Raw genomic sequence first — 23,380 nt, 5'->3', positions numbered from 1 at the left:
TTTAAGATTATTATAATAAATTAGAAAAATGGTCTTAGCAGGAATCTATCACAAAATTAAGGCCAGTTCACATAAAATGGATTTTAATTGACAAAGAGTTGATTGGATTGTAAAATAAAATGCCGAAAATAGGTGCTAATAACTTAATGAAGTGATATGTGTCTCAATTAGTTTCTAGAGAGAGTATACTAGAATATCCTCATTGGGCACAGCTCTGAAAAAGTCCGTCTTAGTCAGTTTTGCAAACTGTACATTAATTATAAAGTACAGTTTACAAAACATAAAACCATATACAGCAGTTGTCACATTACTGGGCGTAAACCGCACTGGAATGGGCGCAGAGAATCAGTCGAAAGCCAACCGCGTAGCCGATCGCGCGTAGTCGACCGTAGGCGTGCTACGAAATCGTAGACGTCAAACTAGTTTAGTGTATTATGAAAACTGTGAACAGTGCGATAGTTTCCTGTTGTATTTTCAGCGGTAAGTTTTGTTTTATTTTATTTCAAATATAGAAACGATGAAGTTTTTTAAAAGATATTTTATTTAACTTTCACTGTTTAGTTTAGTCTAGTGATATTTTTTAAAGAACACGTATTTTACGAATCATTGATGGAAATAATGGATATGATGTACAAATAACTTTTTTATGTACTATTTGAAGATATACATTATACCACAATAATTTTTACGTTTATATCTCTTACGGCGAAGACAGAGCCGAGACTCAAATCTCGAAGGCCATGTTTAGCTGGACACTGGGCGGTAAATTCCGTAAATTACTACTATCAAGTTCATATACTGACAGACATTTAATACAACAAACAGTTTAAATTTGCATTGGGGTAAAAATAAATTCATATAAGTAATTCATATAAAGTAAAAACAATAAATGTGAAAGCCGTTCGTGGCTAACATTTTGGACGGTTTTGATGTTGTTATTATAAAACTTAAAGACCCAAAATCAAATAAAAACTACTTTTAAAATTGATCCCATTGAATTTCTGAAATAGTGACTAGTTACTAGCTAAAGAAAAAAAATCTTTCCCATGACTGGCTTTAATCGGCGCAAGAGCAGCACATTATGTTTTACTAACGCTTTCATAACAAAATAGTAAATATATTTTCACGCATTATGCAAATAAATGAATGAATAATAATCTTAATAAGCATAAAAATATGTATGAAGGCAATTCTCTAGATAATAATATATTCGTAGGGGAAATATGAATATATTATTTTCTCGAAAGCTGAAGTAGTTCCTAAGGGATAAAGGAATTACTACTTTATGGTCCATTGCGAAAAATATCCACGGCCAATGTGCTATAAAATATATTTTTTGTTTTCATGAAAACTGATCTGAAATTTCGTTTCCCGCTTTTCGATGCGAATTTTATTAATTTTATTAGTTATCTGTTAATATTTAATTGTCGCATTGGTATAAAAGCGCCATTTTATTTAACTAGTTTTATATGAATAAAATACTTATTTAACTTTATAAATCACGTTTTACATTCGCAACTTTTTTGTTAACATGACCTCGGGAACTATATCAATTGCCAATTTCATCAAAATTGGACAAACGGTTTAGCTGTGAAAGTGTAACAGACAGATAGACTTTCGCATTTATAATATTAGCATAGCAGCATATTTTTAATTGGTGTCTCATGAAGTGTGTTGTTCTATGAAGAGACACAAAAAGCCAATTTCTTTGGAGTCCATATCAGAAGCTCGCTCACTTCACACGTTATCACATGAAGTTTAAATGATATTTCCTTCCGTCAAGTCATTAGAGCTTATAACTTAGGAAAGCTCAGCTTAACGACTTGCATAACGACGGCAGCCACGGCCAGGATTACCATAGAGTAACATGGCTTGATAAATGTCGTCGAGCGCTTATTTTAGTGTAATTGCTCCATAGAATGGCATGGCTATGCGTCTTCCGCGTGGTCTTGTTAAAAGGGGACGTCTAAAAGTGGGCCTATATTTATCCTATATTTTATCTCAAAATTCCCACAGGAGCGAAGCCCCGGGCAACATCTAGTACTTAAAAATATTTTCTTAATTTTTACCATGCATTTGTCAAAGAGCGCTTTTATTACGATTATTACGTAATTATTATGTTCGAATGGTCGAACATAATAATTACGGTTTAATTATGAGAGCTCATATGTTTATCAAAATCGGTTGGCTGCTACGGTTTCACGGACAGAAACTTATAACTTATTGAGTAAATATATCGCCTCACACTATCGCCGGTTGACTGAAAGAGATAAGTCCGCCATTGTGTATTAACTTTCTTGTTATGTACCTATGTACTTTTTGAACGTGTGTTATTAGCACAATAAAATTATTACAAAAAAAAACTCTCCTCCTTCTGTCATTGTGGGTTAAACAATAAATGCTCGCGAAAGAAGTCGCTTGGAGTGGAGCAATAACGTAATATATCATTGGCCCTTTATTTATCATCATCTTCAACAGCCATTTATTTGTCCCCACTGCTGGGACATTGGATAAGGAGTTTGGGCAATGACCCACGGCGCGGGCCCATTGCGGATTGACTACAAATACAACCGGAGCCAATTGCTTTACGTGCGTTCCGAAGCTCAAGATAATTTCGGTCACCCATCCAATGACCGATCATTGTGAGAGTGTTTTAATCGCCACTATTACAGGCCGAGTGCGCTAGTCACTTCGCCGTTGAGCTCCTTATCATCATTATTTATACAACTGAAAAAAACACAGGTTTCAAAATCTTAACAGGAGTCATAGTAATACTGTGTGTGGTCATTTCGTGAAAAAAAAAAAAAACTGACCACACGCGCGTCCTAATAACGAATCCCAAATAAACATAAGACATATGTACGTAGCAATTCATTTTCGAATTTAACTGTATACAGAGAACTGGGACTATTAATTGCGTGTAAGAGGGTGTTGGGGGCGTGGTAAGCAATTATGTCATGTTTCTAAGGCCTTCATGTTGTGTTGAATTTAGATTAGATCTGAGTTTTCCAAACTTTTTGTGACTATCCTATTTTGAACGGAAACTATTTTCACAACCTTTTTTTTTTATTCCTCCTGTATTATCTGCGCATTGGAACTTCCCTGTGATTTTTTTGATGAAAAGTACCTAGTCTACTCATTATGTTCCAGATTATATTACATATCTATTATCTATGTACCAAATTTTATGGAAATTTGTTTAGATTTTGCATAGGTAAATCATTGAATACATATTTTCATTAAATATTTATTAACCAAGTCAAATTTTGAAGCCAAAGTTAACTCTTCAAACAAATAACAAATAGTGAGGTGGGACGTTAGTTTGACTATAACTCTGGATGATACAAAGTTTATATTTACTTTATAAGTTTTAGTATATATTCAAAAATATTTTATAATTAAAATGTAATCTATTCTGTTAATGTGAGAACGGTGTAAAATATGCCTATATTTTACGTCGATTTGACGTAGGAAAAAAATCTAATTTAAAATTTATTTTCAATTAAGTTTTTCGTTTTAATGCGAACTCCCTTCTTACTCGATACCTCCTCCTGTGAATGTGATGGATTGCATTAATAACAGCATTAATAAAAAGGAAAACGTGAGATGGCAAGTGATAGGGAGGAGGGGGGGGCTCCTTTGGCATTTCGGTTTTGGCATAATAGATTTTTGGCATACAGGTAAATGTGGTATAATTAACTTTTAGATTAAACGTTATACTTAAAAATAACTATGCCATAATACTTTCTATAATAAAATCTATCCACTCGAGTCTTTTAATGGCTCTGTTATCCTCAAAGAAGTGGCGGACAACAGGTTGGCAAACACTGGATGAGATAAGCGAAACGCTATTGCTTTTTGTTTTTCACCGTCTTCAAAGAGGAAATACTCATTAGCAGCTTCTTACGAGACTCCTGTGGTGTAGTGGTCTTTGAGCCAAGAGGTACTGAGTTTGATTACTATATTTAATCATGTAATAAAATAAATAATGTGATCTTACTTTAAATGTTTTACACAAATAAAATATTAAATTGATTGATTGGTTTCGTTTTAGAGACCATGGATCCAGAACATGTCCACGTTCAAAATGTAAAGAATTGTCGTGAAGATTCGAAACGATTGATGACACTCCGGTTCGTGAGTTTTCCTCTATTGTGGTTGATCTTCGCGATGGATGATCCATGCGTCAACTCGTGAACGGGTGTTGTCGGGGAACTGATCAGCTCAATCCGTTATTAAAAGTATTTTTTTGGTCAATTATAGATCTATTTTTTCATTAGAACACAATTATATTTATGTACCTATTGACCATGTACTTTATTGTGTACCTACTTACATTGTTATGTAACTGAGAGAAAGAATGGTAAGCCCTTCTGGCATGATAGGGACCAACACTGTTTAAATGAGTATCTTTCGGCATTTTTACTCAGCTTTGGTCGTTCCGAAATGCTAGTAGTTTGTAGCTTTGGTTAATATTGTTTAATTTGGAATATGACATGAAATGTGTCTGTGAAGGTCTAATTTCTGAATAAATTATGCGATTTGATTTATCAAAATTGGCTTACCGCCACTGACTCAGCAAAAACATAAGTAAAAATAGATAACAGAATTGAGGGAAAAACAAATGTGGGACGAATTCTAAAATTCACTTGGACTCTCGAATAATTTCTCCCTAATTACTTTCTTGTACTTTAAAGGTCTTGATTGTGAACGTGAGTAAACGTTGACTAAACGTTAAAATTACTTGTAAGAAGTTGGAAACATGTAAACTAATTAATGTCAAGGTTATTTGTCCTTCGTGTTACGTATATTGAATGTTGATGAGCTCCTGAGTTACTTTGAGGGCTTACGAAAATAGAAAATAACCTACAGCTTTCAAAATAAATGTTTGTAATATAGCTCGTGAGGTTTGCGATATGGAATGAAAGTACTAGTTCTAAAAATAACACGATTATACTTGTGTATTTTTTTAGTTCCTTCTAGTACCTATTTCACGATTTATCATAACGTTCAATAAATAAAATATATTTTACGACAGTCTAAAAATATTTAAACCTGGTCTACATTTTAAGGATAAAACTTTGAAAATTTTGTTTGTTTTTTATAATTATAAGGTAATTTGTAAGGTTACTAAAAGAATCAGTAAGCTATTAATTGAATGTTGTGCACAATATGTAATTGATGTAAATTTAGATGATGTAAAAAGAAATTAGTTAATATCATATTTTCGATGCGAAAACCGCATGAAAATTCGTGCAGTAGTTATTGAATTTATCGCAAACAGAGGCGGCAGAGGACCTTGTTTTATGATATGTAAGGATATCATTCATAATATGGCACGCGTGCGGCGCCGGGGCGGGTCGCTAGTATATGCTTCGAGAACCAATTAATCGCACACAAGCCACCACAAATTGATGAGAGTTTCAACCGGCCCGCTCGGGTGGAAAATTAACGCATTCTCTCCTTTTGCATCTACGTAGGAATATATTGAATATTTTGTTTTAAGAACAATATTTTTTAAAAGAAATTATATTGTGCCAGTTATATTCTATTTGTCTACAAATTGTAATATTAATATATTATACTAACTGTGGAAATTTTGGGATAAAAAGTACCCTATGTTAGTTATTCTAGGTTATATTCTACCCGTGTTCTTAATATCATAACAATCGGCCCAGTACAGTTTGCGTGAGAGAGTAACAAACATTTACACATACATCCTCACAAACTTTCACATTTGTAATATTAGCAGGATTTTATCAGAATCATTCGTATGGCCAGTGCCTCATCAGTGTATACGATTAAACAGCTGGTGATGATGTTTCGTAAAAAAAGTTAAAGGTTAAAATGTGTTATGTTCCTATCTCACTTTACAATATTAAACAATGATACAGCACATTTTATTTAAAATAGATGGATTTCAATTTTACTATTACATTTTCAAAATTCAGTATTCAATAAAAAAGAATTTTAAATTTTAAAAATAAATTCTAGTTCATTGAAAATTAAATATTGTATCAGATTCATTCATTAAAAAGTTAAAACCAGTAATGTGTTACGTTCCTGTGCCACATTAAAATACCTATTGGGAAAACTACAAAAACAGACAAAACATTAAAAATAATAATAGCTTTCAGTTTTACTAAAATTTTTTTCTACAACTACAGAATGATCGGTATGCGAAGTGCGACTACTAAGAAAGTCTAATTTCCTCGAAAATCAATGTAGCGTACTTTGACCTCACTTAACACCCATATTATCCTAAGAAATATCTTTATGTTTCCCAGAAAAATCGGAGGTTATGTTAAAAGTCCTCTTATTTTAAAAATAATGTTCAATTACTAAATACACGGGTAGGTGCGGCGTGAAATATATTTATGTGAGGCGTTGACGCCTGTGGAATAGGATATCTTGACAGAGGTATGAATATCATATCTTGATATGTACTTAAGAATATTTATTTCATATCATATCGAATGGCGGTCTCTTTCACCGATATTTTATTAGGTTGGAATGTATCCCAACTATTTATTAACATACTTCCATAATAATATTACAAACGAAAGTGTGTTTCGTCTTTTTAACACGTAAAACAGAGCATTGGTTTTTAGGTGATTTTTGGTTTGTAGATATTTAGAAAACTGTGTGAAACGCGGGTGGAGCTACGGGCTAGTAAATGCGAAAATTAGTTTGTTTATTTGTTTCTATTTCTTCACGCTAAATATATACTGAAGCTGCCTTATTGAAATTTCGATAGAACATTGGGTAGCCACCAAAAAAAAAATTGATCTTATGGAAAATTTATAGGGGCGAAGTCTTAATGATAAACTAGTTGTTTATAATAAATGATATTATTATATATAGTCATAAGATTATATAATCTTCTAAAGATAATGATTTACCATAAAGATCCTCAAGTACTAAGGAAAATCACCATTAAAACAACGACGTTTAGTTATTCAAGTTATTGAGGTACCTTCCGATTTAATCAAGAAAATAACTCGTATATTCAGTTGGAGAAAAATAGATTCTTTGTCTTCAACTTCTACTGAAACGAACAGAAACATATATTCATTTCACTCAAATTAGCCAGAACAATTTATTTAAATGTCATTAACATTTAATTCCATTAAATGTAAATGAAAATGGTAGCAACAAAATACGGAATACGCCGATAGAAATGACCCGACGTCCCAAATTGGTAGGATTACAAGCAAACCTTTATCAAAAGCAAATTGAAACAATTCGGTGTGCAGTTATTTTGGTACCAACTGTACCGGGAGTCTTTTAAAATAGGCCTGATTTATTTATTTCCCTGTTTTCTTGTGTCTAATTTGAAGAGGATCAAACGGAGTAAAATGTTTATTTGGAAATAACGATAATAATTTTATCGAAACCAGTTACGAACGCCTGTTACGTTAGACTGAGGTATACTCTACGAATAAATTTAATTGTAGATTACACAGAAATTATAAATACACAAGTCGCGCTCCGGGATTTCGTTCTATAAAAAATCTGTACTAAGATTCGTAGGAGACAATTAGATTATTTTTACAAGTTTGAGTAACAAATATTCTCACATCCAATCTTTAGTAATTGTAATCTTTTTCCTTACTTATTTTAAAACATGATCCTCTGCCGTGTCTGCCTGTCTGTTCAATTACTAAAGTCACTAATTTCCATGCAGTCACCAATAGATGATTCCTGAAGAAGATTTAGTTAATTTATTATGTTTTTACCCGAGCGAAGCCGGGACGGACCGCTAGTATTTACCGCCGTTTTTCTAAGAAATGGATTTGAAAAATGTACCTGTTCAAAATCCATAAGAAATAAGTTGCTAACATATTTTACATACCTATTCCATCATGCATGAAAAAACATTCTAACATCACTTTTATGAGTAAACCAAGCTGGTAGATCTCAACTATCGTCAATAACAATAAAAATAAATTAATGTGAGTTTAGTTAAATTTAAATACTTAAGTTAGGTACTTATGGAACTTATGTAATTATTGTTTATACTTAACAACTTCTTAGAAACCAATGAAATCTAATTTAATTTACGGAATTTTCCAAAAGGTTGTCAAAACTAATTTAATTTGGAATTCTATATAAAATGAACAAATCTTTTCAAAGACATTGTTGACACGTATTATCGTCATAGTCACATAAATACTTTGATATGACAAATAAAAGCTAGCCTTATATTAACTTTTCAATTTCGAAGACTAAGATTAATTGTCAAGTGATGCGCTGTCAAACTGTCTACCTTTTCCTCTTATATAGAGCGGTCCTATTCTAGGGCGGGAATCCATCATGAACCACAATCCATATAGTAGTAACAGTAGCGGTATCTTTCAGCAGATCAGCTGTTACACGTGCAGAAGGCTTCTCAAACTCTGTCAATTTCTATGTCACATAAATCACTTATAGTGGTCTATCGCTCAAACCCGTTCCCCTGTGTTATCAATCTTCCAGTGACGCAGATCCCAATATATGAAAAAGCGAGTTTGTACTTAAATTTTGAGATAGGGCGACACATTTTTGGCGCAAGTATATAATTATAGCCATTTTTTTTCACAGTTTCCCTCATTCATTATGATCGTCTATTTTGGTCATGAGTGATAGGAATTTTCACTTAGGTATGCTGTTTTCCCACATAACGTTATACGTCCTGAATCCTTCATTCATCAATATTCCATCAATGTAGTATTATAATATCTGTGGAATATTTATAATTGTATAGCCCGAATTTACCGTCCGATTTTTTCTCGAATTGTTGATCCAGCCAGGCGTATGATGTACGTATTATAATAATAGCCAAAATTAAAAAAGGAAAAACGTTTTGTCGAAAAGTCATTTTTGTTTGTTTGTGTAATACTATTAATAGATCAAATAAAATGGTACCCGCTAAACAAATAACGTCATTACTCGACTTAATTAGAAAACTATTGAGTTGGAAATCAAATTGATTCGATGTGTTTACTTACACGCGAAGGGAATCGCGCGAAATAGAAACAGAGGCTCTATTATGCTGTTATCTCGATCTCATTTCTATTCAAAATAACGTCGTCAGTCAGGTCCGAATTAGGAATATCAGGGCCTCAAATTCCCGTTCCCCTTTCGCCATTTTCTAACATCATAAGTAATACGTTTTTATTAAATGTCTTACTGCTGGGACAAAGTGTCCACATACCGATGTAAGTATAACTTTCTCTCGTTGTTTTTTTTTTCTGTAGACTTTAAATCATTCTGCGTGTGATTATATTAAGAATATAAATTGGAATGGTTGGCGATATATTTTACACATTCCTAATTATTTCTTCCAAAATATACTTAGTTGATGACATCAGATAAGGAAAAGTGGATGAGACTGACATGCCGTGCCGACCCCAAATGAAGTGAGATAAGGGTAGGCGGATCATGATTCTTAAATATTAATTCCATACTTGTTTTAGATACATATATTCATTCATATTAATGTAGGTAGTTTGTTTTATATATAGCTTATTTAATCCAGTGTAAGTTTATTGTTGTGTTACTTATTTCGCCGCAATAACTTTTTCTGTTCAACCTACTGCTGAATGCATTTAGCATTAAGTTTGCAATTTGTTTAAATATGTTTTACTTCAACAATAAAGTTTAATAAAAAAAATGTGGACAGATGAGATATCCAAAATATGAGACACATATATATTTATAAATTAAAATTCCTTTGTATTTATCCGGGGCCCTGAGCCAACGTTGGGCCTAAACTGCCTTAATCCGACCCTGTCGCCAGTGATTATTCTAATCTAACACAGCCTCGTTTCAAACGGTAAGGAAACCACATTTTGTCACTGGCGTTTGTCACTCTGTGGATGCGTGACGTAACACACAAATAACATTGTCAGCTTGGGTTGTATGTAACGTATGATAATTTATTATAACGTGTGTTTAAATAAGATTTTGTATTTTTATGTCGTGTGAAATTACAAGAGTTTGATTCACTGCTACTCTAATCTAAATTATGTTGAGACACATCCGGAGAACGGCGGCGCGGCGTGTGGTTTCCTTTATAATTGGGTACCACTTGGGTTCCCTCGGATGTTGTATGAGGCGACTGTAAGCCCAGAGATATAGGAAAGGTCGTAAAATTACTGGCATATTTTTAAAATTATAAGGTTTAATTTTATAACAGATTGGGCTTCGAATTGCAGGTATTACGGAGTACTGCGGGGTTTGAAACCAACACGCGATCACGTTCAGAGGGCTATTACGAGTTTGCTATTCGATATCGACCGTCGCAAGTTTTCGAAAGACGCAGCGAACCAATCACATTGCAGTGTAGTTGTCGTCGCGCCACAATGGCGCACTGTGATTGGTTATTTACGTCTAACTGCGAATCGACTCGATTAGTCAGTGAAATGTAAACCATTCGCCCCTCAGGTGAGAAACTAATAAGGTAATAATAATTGTACTGTCACAATAAATACAAACGCGGCTGATTTATCCTGAATTCGACGTTGTTTGTGTGAAATTTGACATTTAGTATTAATGGCGTCATTATTAAAGACAATGGGGTGATTCCACTGTTAACTCTATGGGAAGGACGAAATCAAATACAAACGTAACTAAATGGAATTTATGTTTGCTATTTTAAATGTAAAGTAAAAGTGCAAAGCTACAATACATTTTTACCCCCCACGCAGTTGTTACGTAATGTCGACGACGACCTCGGTGGCGCAGTGGTTAAGTGCTTGCCTCTGAACCGAGAGGTCCCGGGTTCGATCCCCGGTCGGGTCATGATGGAAAATGATCTTTTTCTGATTGATCCGGGTCTTGGATGTTTATCTATATACGTATTTGTTATAAAATATAGTATCGTTGAGTTAGTATCCCATAACACAAGTCCCGAACTTACGTTGGGGCTAGCTCAATCTGTGTGATTTGTCCTAATATATTTATTTATTTTAATGTGATCAAAGCCACATAAGTACCTATAAATTTTTTTTGGAAAAAAGGCTGCGGTGAATCATGTTCCACCACTTCTACTCACCTTTGGAAGTCGGCAGTAGGCTTAGTTTTTAATAAATTTTTGATGTCAAAGTGATGTATATCACGCATGAATTTGAAACATACAAACCTTTGATCTATATTTTTTTTGTTAAAAAATGAGTAGAGAGTGTTTTAGCCATGGCTCAGTTTCGGAGATTTTTTAACATAATGGGAAAATATAAAACAAAGTTCTCTAGGTACCGCCTTTGTCTGTCTGTTCGCGATAAACTCAAAAAACTATATAGCTAGCACGGATTTTCCTGACGTTTTGACCGATAGATAGAGTGATTCCTGAGGAAGATTTAGGGTTATAATTTGTTATGTTTTTACCCGAGCGAAGCCGGGACAAACCGCTAGTTGTATAAAAGACAAATAGAAACAAGAAACGCATTGGTTACAAAAGGCTATTTGCTATTGTTAATCTGTTAGGCAACCCGAACGCTCGATCTTCTAACTATCATTGAATTCAATTTGCAGATACATTCCAAATTGGAGTGTACGACGGCACTTTGTTCCTGTTTCGACACCTGATGCCATCTGCATCACAAAATAAGGAATATATGGGAATCGGAATTTCGGGATAAAAAACATGTGTATATAATGTTACTCGATGTTGCCCGAGGCTTCGCTTGATAAAATATAGCCTATAGCAATCTTGGATAATGTACCTTTCTAATAGTGAAAGAATTTTTGAAATCGATTTGGTAGTTTCGGAGATTAACTGCTTCAAACATAGAAACTGACAAACTCACAAACCTCTTTATAATAATAGTATAGATTACAGGTTATATTCTACCCGCATAAACTTTCGCATTAGTGGGATTCGTCACTTTTGTCGTTGAAATGAAAACTATAGAAATGATATTGTTTTTTTTTTATTAGTCTACATTGCTTTGTTTTTCAACGAATCTTTTTTGCGTACACCACGTTGCCACCTCCGCAGAAAATTACCTAACATCATCTCAGCACCTCTGTCGCGGTCTTCATCCGCACCTACGTTTTTTGATACCCATTTTTATAAATTCAATAAAAAACTAATTAATGTCGAGCTGTTGGACTTACTAATGGAAACGGTCAGATAAGAGACAGAGAGAGCAAGCGAAAAGACATAAATTACACTTTTATGCCTAATGTTTGTACCAGTAGTTGCTTGTGAGAAATTACTATTTATTATAAAAATTGAAGTGAAAATCTGCCTGTGAAGGTATAATTTCTGAATAAATTATAAGAATTTGAGTGTCCTTTCTCTGTTTTCGTTAAATTGCACCTTTCACTTAATACTAATATTTCAGAAATTCCAAATTACCCCAAAATTAATTGTTGTTGTAAAGATTACACACTTCTTGCGATTTGCAGTGAAATCTGTTGTGTCGATTGAATTAGTGTCATTTCCATCATCACTTTTCTCGTGCAAGTTTAAAAAAGGAATCGATAAGGGAAATAAATATATTATTTTCAAAGTAACTTCAAAAATATACATATTTATGTTTTTTTAATATCTCGATATACAGATATACAGTTTTATTATATAGCACAGAAATCTGTGCAAATTCTGAACATTAGAGGAACAAAAACGTCGAATAACAAGGTTTCTAATTACGTCGAGACCGCCATGGGATTTGTATTTATCTGTTCCCTAAATTTCCCTAGTGATGAGGTTGGATGTTGCCTCTCAACTAAGTGCGACAGTCTCCACACACGTTTGTTCAAAACCCGAGAGGCCAATGCAAGAGTTTAGTTTTGTGAATTAATTAAAATGCTCAATTTTGTCCATGCATGCACCCGAGCGGAGCCGGTACGGGCCGATATTAAGAGATAAAACAGATTTTGACACTAATATAATATATGACTAGCTATATAAGTATTAGCTTTTGCGTGATGCGCGGACAAACATATTGTCTGTACAGATAGACGAAAGACTGACAGATAAAAAATAAAATGTTTCTGCTTCTATTAGTTCTATGGAGACCCTGCATAAGATCCTTTAATATACATACAGACATAACTCACTTACAGTTACATGTATAGATTAATTACCTGGTCCATAACATCTATTATTTGTGTTAAAAATCTGTTTGTCTTTTACAAGCGGCCAGTCTCGGCTTCCTTCATATTAAAACCATAATAAAGTATACATATTCATCAGGAAATGAATTCTTCTTCATTGTGTTGCTTTAAGGAATAGAAAATATTCTTAAGGCATATCAAATCACAATGCATGTAGAACCAACAATTTGATGTAAACATATGTATAATTCCAGTAATTATATATTTAAGCTTATCATCTAATTTCTTATTTATATATTTATTTTTTGTTCTTTTCTCTCTTTGTGTAAAATAAACTGAAAATATTGTATGTGTGTAATAAATAAAATAAAATAAAATAAAATGAAAATTATGTATACAAATGTTGTAACATATATATTGATAGTATAATTAGTCAATTATACTCTAGTATGATCACTTTGCCATAATAAACCTTCACAGTAACGGTGCTCCAAGTTCTCAAGATACCGGGTTCCTCTAATTTGGGAGTCGATGTTTATGTTATGTACATATTTTTGTCAAATAAACGCATTTTTACCGAATCGATGTACTAGAAATATTGGGATAAAATATGTATCGTACGATCAAGGTTATCTTGTATTTGTGTATTAACTTTCATCGAAATCCATCCAGTTAATTTTGCGTGATTGTTACATACCTACCTACAGACAGGTGAATTTTAAAATTTATGATATAAAATTTTATAATATAGTGTTATATGTATGTAAACTGTGTAGATCTATATTTTTCTTTTTTATGTGCCTATTATTTACTCCATGTAGTCGTCATACTTTCGTCTCAGATAATATTTTATACTAGTTGTTCACCGCGAAGTTAGACCTCGCGAACACAAGAAATTTTTACAAAATTGTGAATTGTATAAAAAACGACTGAACCGATTTTGATGTCCCATGAACATTAAAAATTTCTATTGGCATATCCTATATACCTTTTAAATTTCATCAAATACGGACCAACGGTTCGAAAGTTATCGCGTTACAAACATAAATACATCAAAACAATTTGTCAAGAAACTGTCATTACATTAAATTTCCATGTAATGAAAATCGATGTAAATTAGAAGTTTTCATGTCAAAGTGGGTCAAATTAGTCTTTAACTATAAGGCTGGCAGTAATTTTATCGTTAGTGGGTCAATCCATAATTAATTGCGATAAATATTAGTTAAAACTACTTAAACCAATTTTTTTTTTACTTTAATTACCTATTCAGTGTTCCATTGCAATCTTACTTCATACTATATTATAAATGGGTTGAATGTGGAGTGTACGAAGATTTTTTCACGGAAATTCTATCAGGCAAAAGTTGATGGTGGAACACGTGTACCTACAAAATAACCTGTCTCGTTTCCGCGTGTTTTTGGATGAATTCGGGGCTGTGACGCCACGAATACCGGGGTCATGTCAGTGTAACAAGCCATTGCAATTTTGAAAATTCAACGATTTAACAACCGGCCATCTTTGAAAACAATCTGTACTTTTTAGGCACAGTTTTAGCTGGAAATTCTCATGAGAGTGATGCCCCCGAGCGCATTATTTTATTTTATATTATTAGGAGCCAAATTCAAATTCAAATTCAAAATTATTTATTCAATTTAGGATGATATACATCACTTATTGACGTCCAAAAAATTACTTAAACTAAGTCTACTGCCGGCTTCCAAAGCGCAAGTGAAGAAGAAGCGGCGCAACAAACTTCACCGCAGCCTTATATTAAAAATTAGGAGGACGAATTTACTCTAAGAGAGACGATGAGAAGAATGAATAAAAGTGACCACACAAAAGGAAATTGCCAGCAATAAAACAGAAGAGGCATACAAAAAAAGCGGTGAAGGTCACCAACGAAGTAATTACAATTGATTGTTTCAATAGAAAAGGGAAATACACAGAATCGAATAGGTATTTCCCCGGGAAGAAATTCTAATTTCAAAAGAGTGCCAGAAAAAAAAACATCTTCAAATTTCGTCAAAAGAATTCGCTCAATGAGTACGTACTTATTTTTGATCAAATGTAAAACGGTGAAAGTTGAATATTTTATGCGATCGAAGTTCAATGAAAATATAGCGGTTCTTTTGGGACATATTGAAATCATATTTTTCGATGAGCACGCCGGAAGGGTTCTAAAAGTATTATTGAGGGCTAAATTCTGTATTTGATAGGTCCGAAAATGAGTACGAATTAGCTAAATTAATTAAATCATATTTAAGACAATTTATAATAACAATTTACATTCTTCTTCAAACAAGTCCTACAAATATAAAGTACTTATTCTTGTGGAAGCTTTCGCGATTTTTCTAAATAAAACTAAAATATATTTTTAATATATATTAAATATATAATAAGTAATTTAATTATAATATATTTCACATCATGATCGTAAAATAACGGATTGACACAAACAGGAATATATGTCTCAACTTCATTCCATCATCGTAAAAAAAAAATGGAATCACAAAAAAAAGTTTACCAAGAAACACTTTTATGTTATTCATGAAATTTCTAAGTGTATCGGCGTAATGTTGGCTGGGAACTTACTTTGTCAACTTTACTTGTCAAACTTGTCAACAGTTGGCAAACGTTATACCTCTGGTGGGCTTCGAGTGAATTTTGGCAGTGACATAAATTAAAGAAACTAAAGTTACAGATGTACTTAACCTTTACACATAAAAAAGTAAAACGTGTCCTTCTTATTCTTTTCTCGTCAACCCAGTGGTCGTTACGAAATGCTAGTGGTTTGTAGCTTTGGTAAATAATATTATTTAATTTAGAATATGACGTGAAAAAGTGAAATCTAATTTCTGAATAAACAATTTGATTTTTATTTTTTTGATTTTGTTTTCGTGTTATGGCTCCATTGTTCATGACTTCTCTTACTTACTTTACAATATTTGACATTGACAGAAACAACAGTTTTATTTTTTCGTTTCCCGCGGTGTTCGGTATACCCTCTTTAGGTACTTCCCTACACTTCCCAATGGGATTCTAAATTTAAATTTTCTACTCTCAGCGGTTCCGGCTATGCTTTCCCTAGCAATTCTTCAGAATTTGAGTACATTTACTTGTAACAAAAAAATTGTGTATACGATCAGTCTTATACACAATTTTTGAACAACGAACGATTGTTTGTTCGTGAAATCTTGCAACTCATTTTCAAGCAGATAACTTCAATCGATTGACTGAAATGTTGTAGAATAATTTTAGTTTGGATAATACATTAAATATAATACTCGTATACCATTTAATACCTACATTTTGTTAATTGATATCTTTGTAGAAAAGGCTACGGTGAAGTATGGTGTGTCATTTCTTCTCACCTGCGCACCAGCTGAGGCGGTAGACTTTAAGTATTTTTTTTTCGTTTCCTGACATGTATGTATATCATCCTAAACTCAATAAAGAATTTTGGATTTTTGCATAACCCAGGATTTGCTGCCAACGAAGGAAATTCACTACAGTTTATTTTTGTCACGTGTTAAATGGAATAAGATCTCTCTGACAACAATAAAGTTTGTGTCGAAAGTAAATTTTTTGCAAAAAGTGGTAATTCATCTTTTTTTTAAACTTGCTTATATTTCATCTTAATCTTCCGTAGATTGGTTATTTTGTCGAGACCCTAGTCAGGAGGCACTGTCGTCTAGATTGCGACTTTTCAAGTTTCCCTCGAGTTGTGAACAACATTTATGAAATTATGAGTTACGGTATCTAAGTTTTTGAAAATTAAATTTCTTTTTCATTTGGTCGTGGCTGTAGCGAAACGGATTATGCTGATACCGCCTTTTTATAAACTACAAACTTTTTGTTACGTTATTTTATTTTATTAATAAAATAAAATGAAAAGCGAGATGAAATTAGCTAGTTATCTCTTTCGCACGCCTGATAGTTGCAACAGAGGAGTTTTACAAGGAGTCGCATATGATGTGAACTGTCTAAATCTCGCAGCACTGAGACTCGTAACGTCGTTTTACATTACACTTTTTGACTTTAAACGTGTTGAAAATCTTCAAATTTAATGACATACGCCTGTATCGGCTTTATTATCGCGCTCCGTTTTCGCGTCGCATGAAACCAGCCTCGTGTAAACATTTGCAATTTTGTATCATTTCAGGTTTCTGTTACATATTTCCATCTCACACGTTACAATTCAGTAATTCTCACATATTGGAAGCAAGCTATAGAAAAGATAAAATAGAAAATATTTTATAACATTACTACGGATTTCATTCACCAAATAAAACTGGTACATACTGACTCTAAAGGGCCTTTTTTAGATATCTTGAAATATGATTCCAATAATGTCCGAAATTCGGCCCACAGCCAGTTCTCGTAACAAATACGTGACGCAACTTAATAATGCTTCAGGGAATCTAAGGCGTATAGTGTATCTTTTCCCTCGTCTGTCATTTTATTTTCTGCTCTCTAGGAAATTTGGTTAAGTACTTTTTTGTACTTTTAGACATCCGTCAAAAAATCTTTGACGTTAACAATTGTCTGTGCAGCTTGGAATTAGTAGGTACTCCGTAAGTACTTATAAAATCCATGCTGTGCAGAAAAACGCAGAGTAGGTACGCCATTTTGTCTGAAACATGGATTTAGTTAGTACCACGGAGTACCTACTAATTCCATGGTCTGAAAGTCGTCGATGCGCAGGTTAACTTATGTCAACGTTAAAGTTGACTGGCGTGCAATTTACACCAAATTAATACTCATTAAACTATTTGTGCCGCTGGTTTCGTAATTCTAGTTAAACAGCAACAACGCAAACAACGCAATATGTTATATCGGGTGATTCAGCAAAGATAACGTAGAAAAAAAAAGATACGGATATAAGAAATATCCAAAGGAAATCAAGACGAGCGTGTCTAATGGATCCTGCAGATTAATGTGCGAGTGTGGATATTTCTTCACATATTTAATCTCTTAATATAAAAAGATACATTTTTCGATATTGAATCTAATGCGAGATAAAAATCAGAGGCAGACACCAGAATAATGATGTAGATGGATCTATATAAAATTTAATAATGAATATCTATAATTTTAGTCTCAGGTAATGTATATAATTTTGATCTGGTGTAAATATATATTTTTTGTTATTTTCTGGTAGATAGCATTCTACTCATTTATTTATTTTTAATAAAATATATTGGTTTAAGCTTTTCCTTTTAACACTATAATATGTGCTCATTTATTGCAAATAAAATTTTCTTTTATTTTTCCCTTCTCTATTTTTGTTTTATTGTTGTATGGTAGCATTGGTAGCTTTAATATAACATACGCAAGTAGTGACCTGCCTCCGTTGAAGGTGCTATGAGAGGTGAGATTTGTGATGATTGTCATCTAGTGAGTGAAAAGTAAAAGGCGATATCAAAATCAAAACTCTTTAATATAATTGCCCAGAATGAAAAAGAACATTTGGTTTTATGCGAGTAAAAAAATATTTCGTCTAGTTTGTTCATTTTTAATATGCTCTAAGATTAATATGCTGTAAGAAAAACTGAGGGTAAAAAGCATTCTACCGTTTGATGCGATTATAAATTATTTGATAGGCTGAACGTTAGCTACTTATTAAAAAGTAAATTATTAGATAGGGCTAATTAACCTGGCAATATAACTTCAGGCAGTTTTATCTAGCATTTAGTTTATCAGTCAGATTAAAATTTGATATTTTATCAGAAAGTGGTGAAACAGGTACTTAATCTGCAGTTTATTTTAACGGGTAACACAGTAAACAATATAGTGTGTGCTCAACAAATAGATTTACTAAAAAGATAATGCGAAGGGCCTTTTGGATCCGGCACTCGTAAAGTCTTGCTTACTGACGGACGAGGGTAAGGACGTATGTTACCGACTTTATCTCTGAACGTAGATAAATATAGATAACGTATTCTACACGACCCGACTTATTGGTGAATTCGGATTTGAAAAAAAGGTTTATTTGACCATCGGTTCTAATTAATCGTCATCACATTATGAACGGGGACGGCGTGTAAATATCTTTTGATATAAATAGAAAATTAAAAATTTCCCTCAACAATTGTTTAGTTTCTGTCGTTTCTTCCTTCATTTATATATTATATGTGACAGCAATGAATCCTTCCATCTTTGGACATTTAACATAAAAATGAATATGAACTAATTAAATTGTGAATGCTATTATGTTATTCCACAATTCCTTCAGTAACGGAGTTTCGGGGCGCAATTAATATAGGTTTGTATAAAGTACAATGCAATACACTTTATTGCACCAAAAGTGAAATTTCCAAAAAAGAACAACACAAAAATAAAATAAAAGGCACAAAGGCAAATGTAATCATTTGTTGATTTGTTGTATTATAATTTATCTATACTAAAGATAATTATAGGTACCAAGATTTTTTTTTAATTAATAAATAATTGAAAAAAAGAAGGCTTTTATACCGTAATCTTTGCCGACAATGTCCTATGTACTTGTAACACCAAATTGGCATGTCTAATTCATTATACATCTGTGGCAAGGACAGGGTCTGTTATCTTTGCTTATCCTTTGGGTAAATGTGGGAACATAAGTGTTTAAGTTGCACAATTATATGGTAAATGAAATTTCATGAGGGGGGGGGGGACTTGATGCAGATTGAAGCCTGGTTTGGGGTGATTATTTGTTATGACCTTTGGTATTGAGGTTATGTTTAGCATCGTCGGAGACTGGGTCAATGTATACGGCCTCGCTTAGCTACATAAGATACCTATCTTCTTCTTCAGCCCCATAATCATCCTATGCTGAGCGTAGTAAGGGACGTCACTCTCATCTGTTTTGTCCCTTCCTCATCCATCACCTTCTAGCAATCTTGACTAGATCGTAAGTCCATCTGGTAGTGGCTTACCCACACGTCTGGAACCAGCCGTGACCAGTTCTGAGTCTCCACTCCAGTACACACAGACACATATATATCACGTCTTTATACCTTGCGGGAGACAGAGCCAAGAGTCTGACAACTCGAAGACCATGTCTGCATAACGGGCTTATCGCTCAGTAGAATATAAACAACAAAGATGTTATTCGGGGCTTCGCTCTCGTGGGAATTTTGAGATAAAGTATAGCCTACAGCAATCTTGGATAAATACCTTTCTAATGGTGTAATAATTTTTAAAATCGGTTGGGTAGTTTCGGAGATTACTCGCCTCAAACATACAATTCACAAACGCTTACCTCTTTATAATAATAGTATATAGTTTGACGACCTCGGTGGCGCATTGGTAAAGTTCTTGCCACTGAACCGAGAGGTCTCGGGTTCGATCCCCAGTCGTGTCATTATGGAAAATGATCTTTTTCTGTTTGACCCGGGTCTTGGATGTTTATTTATATATGTACTTGTTATAAAATATAGTATCGTTGAGTTAGTATCCCATAACACAAGTCTCGAACTTACTTTGGGGCTAGCTCAATCTGTGTGATTTGTCCTAATATATTTATTAATTTATTTATTTAGATATTGTAGGGTTTTTCTTCGACTGCAGTTGTTGGAGCGTCTTTAAGAAATCCATTTTCGTACAGAAAACTACAAGGCATTTCTCCATTGTCTCGTTTTATCGTCGCTCTCTCTCTATCGCCTGAGCGATTTTCCCGGTAGCTTCCGAGATGTAAAGCATCGGAGCTCGGGGCCCACTGTTTATCACCATCGATAATTGTCAACATAATGTAATCCCAAATATGTAATTAGAATGCTGATAAAATATTCAACAAGCATACAGTGACCTCGTGTAACTAAGTTATATTTCGTGATTCGATTTTGCCAAAATTATTTGACACGTAAATTGTGTTAGGCGCACCGGATATCGACAGGAACAGTAATTATGCCCACTTTCATATTCCGGTTGCGTCGGCACCGCCCCACTGGGCCAAAATGCTAGATGTAAGCTTGTTTTGCAAGTACCTAAGATAGTGCCATACCCATAACCCATATGCATGAAGACAGTAATGAGTATAGAGGAAGCAAGTGAGATTTGTGACGATCTCGGTGACGCAATAGTAAAGAAAGCGCTTGCCTTTGAACCGAAAGGTCCCGGGTTCGATCCCCGGTCGGGTCATAATGGAAAATGATCTTTTTCTGATTGGCCCGGGTCTTGGATGTTTATCTATATATGAATTTGTAAAAAAATATAGTATCGTTGAGTTCTTATCCCATAACACAAGTCTCGAACTTACTTTGGGGCTGGCTCAATCTGTGTGATTTGTCCTCATATATTTATTTTATTTAACATATTTTTATATTTATTTATCAGGATCGTGGGAAGTGGAAATTCCTAGTCTTCGATTCCGCGACTCTCTCTGACTCTCTCTTTGATTCTCTGTCTCCCATATCAAAACAGGCGGAATAGTATTTATGTACATAAGTACATATTTTAGACCAAAGAGCTTCACAGGATCTTTTTCACGTCATGTTCCAAATTAAATGATATTTTTCAAAGCTAAAAGCTACTAACATTTCAGAACGACCGCTGTTGATAGCAGCTACCATATACCGTACATGTTGTGTAATAACAAGTGTACACATGCCCTTCCATCTGGATAGCCGGCAGTCCATGTCAACCAAGTTGTGAAGTATTCCAAATTCGATGAAACTATGGAGCATTCAAGAAACGACACTGTCTCTGGTATAGCAGTTATAAATATAGTACCAGCTACAACTACTTAAATAGACAACAATACAACGTTAGTTCAATTAGCTTTGATGATTCCTTAGGGACTACGACCTACGCCCGGATTTTATCCTATAATCCTAACTAATATTATAAATGAGAAAGTAATTTTGTTTGTTGCCTCTTCACGGTCTATCTACTTAACCAATCTTCTTGAAATTTTGCATACATGTAGTTTGAAGTATGGAGAAGGATATAAGGCCTTACCTTTCATTCCGGAAATATAACTGTTCCCGCGGGAAATATACATGGGCGAGGTCGCGAAAAACTAGTATTTGTTTAAAAATATTTATTCAATAGAATAGATTGCGGGGTTTCAAAGAGCGCGCGGGTGTTAATTTAGGCTTAATCATAAAAAATAAAATTTCAACGTTTTTATTCTTAATTTTCCCTATTTTCTATACCAAGCCACGTTTATGTAGGAGTATTCTTAATATAGAATAGATAAAGCGTCATTATTTACGTTATTACACGTGTTAAATTTATACGTAACTAGCTGCTCGTCCCGGCTTCGATTGGGTGAAAACATATTAACTCTCCTCCGTAAAAACCGCATGAAATTCGTGCAGTAGTTTTTTAGTTTATCGTATTAACAGACAAGCAGACACAGCTGAGGATATAACTTTTTTTTATAATATGTGAGAATAAATATAGTATGATAAAGTATAAATCTAATCAATTGAGTGCAACTGTCACCATCGTCCTAGATTTCGTAACGCATTTGACTACATGCGCATGGAAGCATTGAATAGCACAGCTATCTATCGTCTGGGTAATTGGTTAGTGGCGACTATAGTTGCTAATCTCAGTTACCCGGAGAACAAATGCCACGTAAGAGGGCGCAATTGATAATCACATAATTAGCAGAAATCTGTGGTCTACATATTGTCTTAAATTGGGGTGAAAAACAAAACACTACAACGCTATTTAGTGGAAAGAAGAACAAACAACACAATTTCCAAAATTGAAAAGTTGTTTGAGGAGTGTAGAGCGTGAAAGTACAAGTTTTGCGGTTACCCTCCACGGAGATTGTTCGTAACTTTATATGTTTTGTTTGTGTACACTTTGTTTTTCGTGCAAATACCTATTCTGAATGAGGGCGTGACCACACCTGTCTGTAGCGTGGCCACACTGTTCTCCTCTTCCTCGTGTCAACGGATCAACACGATATCTATTGTCTGTCATAACTGCAGTGCGGTGACATATGTCAATGTCAAACCTGTTTAAAGATGATAGATGTTGCGTTAATGCAGAATACCAGCAGCGCCATGATGTGCTGAGCGGAGGCTTCAGTTCGCCCACTATTTTATTGTATACTAGCTGCTTGTCCCAGCTTCGCTCGTGTAAAAACATAATAAAAAAATGTACACCTAAACCTTCCTCTGGAATCACACTATATATTGGTGAAAACCGCATGAAAATCCATGTATCAGTTTTTGAGTTTATCGTGAACAGACAGACAGACAGAGGCGGCAGTGGATTTTGTTTTTGTTATGTTTATATTAGCAGTAACACACTTGAAAATTCAAGAAATTGAGAATCCAAATATTAGATAACGCGCAATCTGATGCTATTTACATGCTTAACAAGTAATTTCGAAGAA

General features: G+C 33.9%; 1 protein-coding gene across 1 annotated transcript in view; it reads left to right on the top strand.

The window, feature by feature from the left end:
* Positions 1–363: 363 nt before the first annotated feature.
* LOC128683821 (uncharacterized) overlaps positions 364–23,380 on the top strand; it is a 44,837-nt gene continuing 21,820 nt past the window's right edge. The window contains exon 1 of the mRNA XM_053769784.1: positions 364–480. The gene's annotated coding sequence lies outside the window, so the exon portion shown is untranslated. The remainder of the gene's footprint in view (positions 481–23,380) is intronic.

The sequence above is a fragment of the Plodia interpunctella genome, chromosome 3 (genome assembly GCF_027563975.2).
Source record: "Plodia interpunctella isolate USDA-ARS_2022_Savannah chromosome 3, ilPloInte3.2, whole genome shotgun sequence".
NCBI lineage: Eukaryota > Metazoa > Arthropoda > Insecta > Lepidoptera > Pyralidae > Plodia > Plodia interpunctella.
Note: the sequence above shows the minus strand (reverse complement) of the source record. Positions and strands in the feature narration are given on the sequence as shown.